Source organism: Gobio gobio (assembly GCF_949357685.1).
Source record: "Gobio gobio genome assembly, chromosome: 20".
NCBI classification, from domain to species: Eukaryota; Metazoa; Chordata; class Actinopteri; order Cypriniformes; family Gobionidae; genus Gobio; species Gobio gobio.
Window position 1 is genome coordinate 280,452 of NC_137113.1, and position 5,000 is coordinate 285,451.

The 5,000-nt window shown below is 41.9% G+C and overlaps 1 protein-coding gene across 2 annotated transcripts in view; it reads left to right on the plus strand.

The window, feature by feature from the left end:
* pstk (phosphoseryl-tRNA kinase) overlaps positions 1-5,000 on the plus strand; it is a 29,456-nt gene that overhangs the window by 1,027 nt on the left and 23,429 nt on the right. The gene's annotated exons all lie outside the window — the stretch shown is intronic.

Genomic DNA, 5,000 nt, shown 5'->3' on the forward strand with positions numbered 1-5,000 from the left:
GTGTGTGTGTGTGTGTGTGTGTGTGTGTGTGTGTGTGTGTGTGTGTGTGTTTGGGAGCGAGAGAGAGAGAGAGAGAGAGTGTGTGTGTGTGTGTGTGTGTGTGTGTGAGAGTGAGTGAGAGAGAGAGAGAGTGTGTGTGTGTGTGTGTGTGTGTGTGTGAGAGAGAGAGTGTGTGTGTGTGTGTGTGTGTGTGTGTGTGTGTGTGTGAGAGAGAGAGTGTGTGTGTGTGTGTGTGTGTGTGTGTGTGTGTGTGTGTGTGTGTGTGTGTGTGTGTGTGTGTGTGTGTGTGTGTGTGTCAGAGGTGTCAAAAGTATTCGCATTCATTACTCAGGTAGAAGTATAGATACTGGGGTTTAAAAAGACTTCTGTAGAAGTTGAAGTATCAACTCAAGCTTTTTACTCAAGTAAAAGTAACTGGTTTCAAAACTACTTAAAGTATAAAAGTAAAAGTAATGTAAGGGGAAAAAATGCCATTAAAGGGGTAGTTCAAATCAATCAAATCAAAATCAAATCACTTTATTGTCACAGCCATGTACACAAGTGCAACAGCAGGTGAAATTCTTGGTGCAGTTCCGAGCAACATAGTAGTCACGACATGACATGTACAACATTTAGAGCAGCATCAGATTACACTGATGCGCCCACAATTACTCACAGCACAGTAAACACTACAATAAACAATAAATAATTTACACAATGTGAGTGTGGTTTTCACAGCTTTAACCAATATACACATACTTACAATATACATATACTTTAAACAATATACATATACTTTAAACAATATACATTACGCTATAATAGTAATAATAATATACAATGTACAGTATAAAATATTATTCACAGATTGAAAAATTGAAATCCAAAGTGCAATAGATGCTGTATGATAAATAAATGTGTATATAATGTGTGTTTATCTACAGTGGGTTGTGCTGAGTGATATTCTGTCCAGTGTGTGTTATGATCCTGATGGGTCAAGAGTTAAGGAGTCTGATTGTTTGTGGGAAGAAGCTGTTCTGGAGTCGGCTGGTGCGTGATCTGATGCTGCGGTACCGTCTGCCTGATGGCAGCAGTGAGAGCAGCCCATGGCTCGGGTGGCTAGAGTCTCTGATGATCCTCTGAGCTCTCTTCACACATCGCCTGGCGTAAATGTCCTGGAGGGAGGGAAGCTCACCTCCGATGATGCAGCTGGCCGTGCGCACTACCCTTTGCAGGGCTTTGCGGCTGCGGGCGGTACTGTTGCCGTACCAGGTGGTGATGCAGCCAGTCAGCAGGCTCTCTGTAGTGCTGGTGTAGAAGCGTGTGAGGATGTGGCGGCTCATTCCAAACCTCCTCAGCCGTCGCAGGAAGAAAAGGCTCTGATCAGCCTTCTTCACAACGGCCTCGGTGTGGACGGACCATGAGAGTTCCTCTGTGATGTGGACACCGAGGAACTTGAAGCTGCTGACTCTCTCCACCGGTGCTCCATCGATGGTGATGAGGCAGTGTTCTCTCTCATTCCTCCTGAAGTCGACCACCAGCTCCTTGGTCTTGCTGACGTTGAGGGAGAGGTTGTGCTCCTGACACCACCGTGTCAGAGTGTGCACCTCCTCTCTGTAGGCCGTTTCATCATTGTCAGTGATGAGACCTACCACCGTCGTATCGTCAGCAAACTTGATGATGGTGTTGGAGCTGTGGGTTGCCACACAGTCATGCGTGTACAAGGAGTACAGGAGTGGGCTGAGAACACAGCTCACAGTTCACCCAAAAATGAAAATTCTGTCATCATTTACTCACCCTCAAGTTGTTCCAACCGGTATGAGTTTCTTTGTTATGAAGATATTTTGAAGAATGTTTGTAACCAAGCAGATTATATGCAACCATTGACTGCCATAGTAGAGGAAAAATGCTATGGCAGTCAATGGTTGCATATAATATAAAGATTTCCAGCCCCAAAACTCACCAAATGAACATTTTATATATATATATATTTTTTTTAAAAACAGTTATTGATAACATGCCTCTGAATTTTGACTTTTTGCACCTTTACAATACTTATAGGCAACAAAGTTAGTCACTCCAAGAAAAAAAAAAACTTTAACTGTCAAAATAATGTGATATTTTATTGCCATACCAATCAAGGTTGATAAATAAGTTACCATTTTATCTCCTTAAAACATAACATTGATGATTAAAAAAAAAATCTATTTCCCAGTAAAACGGATCAAATAAGACTATATATTATATGTCCAGGTAGAAACTGTCAAAACCGCAATCCCTTAGAAAAACACATCATTTTCAATGTCAACAGTAAGAAGCCAATTTATGTGCAAAAAGTGCCTAATAGGCCTATAGAGATTGGAAAAAGCACTGTAATTAGCAGGCATTTCACACGTTAATGCACACACCACTGCCAAAATGCGTAATTCATTGATACTGTACAATAATCCGCCAACAAAAAATAACAACAATGCTCTTACCTTTGTGTTGCACTTTGCTTTGACAAAACTACAGCATGTCTTTCGTGAAGTACATGGCACACAAACTAAGCACAGTCAAAAGTGATTAATCGTTGATTTAAGCCTCTTTCAGCAGCTGTAGGGTTGCAGATGTCCTAAGTGTGTGTGTGACGATGGACAGGAGTCACGGTTATATTTATAAAGAGTCTTCGAGTCACAGGTGTAATTCACGTTTGAGAGTTGAGTCACTCTCCCACTCTTTACTGTAGATACAACTTACTGTATATTTATTCCACTGGCATAGCGATCACTGGAATATACAGCTATGAGTTATCGCGCTAAAAACCCGGCTAAAGTCATGAATGAGCACGTCTGCCTGCTGATCGCTGATTGGCTGAAAGTGCTCGTTGCGAGAACCCGCCCTATCTGGCCACATGGTGGCTGTTTCCGAAATCGCCCCCTATACCCTCATTCACTATTCCCTACATTAGTCCACTGATATAGTCCACTTCGAAAGCGAGTGAGTGATCTCGGACACTAAGTGCGCCGGAAAGGCAGCCGTTTTTGCAGTTTGTGCTTGTGCTGTTTGGCAGCTCCAGTAATAATGAAAAGATTTATCCTGAACTCTGCTACGGAAACTAGCATGTAACCTTAATCAAACAATATCATAATCATCTTAAAAAGGATAATTTATACCTGTATGCATGATATTGGGCTGGACCAGTGCGGTTCGGAAGATGGATGGATGATTGATTCAGCTGTGGGCACTATTTGAGGGAACAGCCATTTAGTGGTGTCCGAAACCATAGTGGACGTTATTAAGTGCACTCATACAATCCCACAATGCACCACAATAACGAGTTTGCAACCGATGTATGCTCGACGGCTAGAGAATACCCATAATGCACTGTGAGAGTCGCGCCGTGCATTGAATGAATTCCCGCGTTTGGCCAGGAGATGGCATCGACTCACACACTTTTTAAGACCAATGATATTGGGCGCACTCACTTGTATCGTCTCTAATTGAGCACGTCTGTTTACATACCCTGATAAACACTGATTAAACGCGTTAGAAGCTTTATTTTCACTTTTCTAATATTTTCTTCATATTCATAGAAAATAAATTCCTTTCCGATCTGATATATGATGGAAAAAAGGATCAGTGCGAGTTTGGCAAGAGGTGGATTCGAACCTCTGATCAATTTGCGTCAAATCTAAATGCCATGCGTCTTAAGGCCCATTTATACTTCTGCGTCGAGAGTACGCCGTAGTGTACGCCGTAGGCTACGTGCGTAGCCGACGCCGTCGTGAGCATTTATACTTCTGCGCTGTTGTCTGCGTCAATGTGCAATTCCACATGCAGGAGCTAGTAGGCAGTGTCCTCGAGCATGTTGGTGTAATCAAGACAACAGCCGAAGAAGAAGCAGCTTGTTGCTGTGCATTCATGTCGGAATATCAGCAGCAGTGAGAGAGCGGCTTTTCTTGCAGCTTGAGTTGTTGTATCTAATACAAATTAAGCATCTCTAGTTGATTATTAAAGTTAAATAAGGCGATCTGGCGCTGGAATGCATTTGTGAAACCATGCGGAGCTCGTGGCCGCTGTTTTCAGCAGCGGTGGCTCAGCAAGCGATTGTTGTTGCGGAGACTTCATTCACGAAATATACCCTAATGTGTCCCTGTTCTTGGTATACAATTACTGATTAACATCTTTGGTTTTAATGAGAAAATAAATAAACTATACTCAGCGGATCTATGTATTTATTTACTACCATAAAGAATCGCTGGACTGCAAAATATTGTGTTATAGCAGTCGTAAGGAACTATCATCCCATTTCTGGACACACACACACACACACACTCCTATCGCAGATTTTTTATTTATTTATCGAGGGAAGGGTTCTGGCAGACCAATCACAGCGCTTGCGGTCCGCGTAGAATTGACGCGTTGTTACATTTTTGGAGAGGTGCGCGTCAGGCTACGGCGTAGAGTACGGCGTATCCAACGCGTCTATGCGTAGGGTACGCCGTACCCTCTGCGTGCACTCGACGCAGAAGTATAAATTGGCCTTTACCCTTACACTATTGCTGCTAATGGAGATTGTGTATTCCGCAGATGTGTGTTCGTCAACCAGACGTTTAAACAAGCCGATATATTTAAATATATTTTTATGTAAATTGCATCTACTCCAGTTTAATGTTTCTGTTAAAGGACCCACCGACATTTTTTTTGTTTCTGACGCCCATAATATAAATAGTAGCCTACTATAAAGTATAAAATATATAGGCCTACTATACTATATATATATATTATACTATATACATATTATTGTTATTTTTTAATTAAATGCTTATTAGTTACTTTATTATTCCCCTTTCCAAGTAAGTTCAGTGCCACACAAGTAAAGAGTTATAGGGTTAACTTTAAGCTTGTTGGCTCGTTTTTGGAGTAGTGGAGTAATGGAGTAGTGGAGTAGTGGAGTAATGGAGTAGTGGAGTAGTGGAGTAGTGGAGTAGTGGAGTAATGGAGTAGTGGAGTAATGGAGTAGTGGAGTAGTGGAGTAG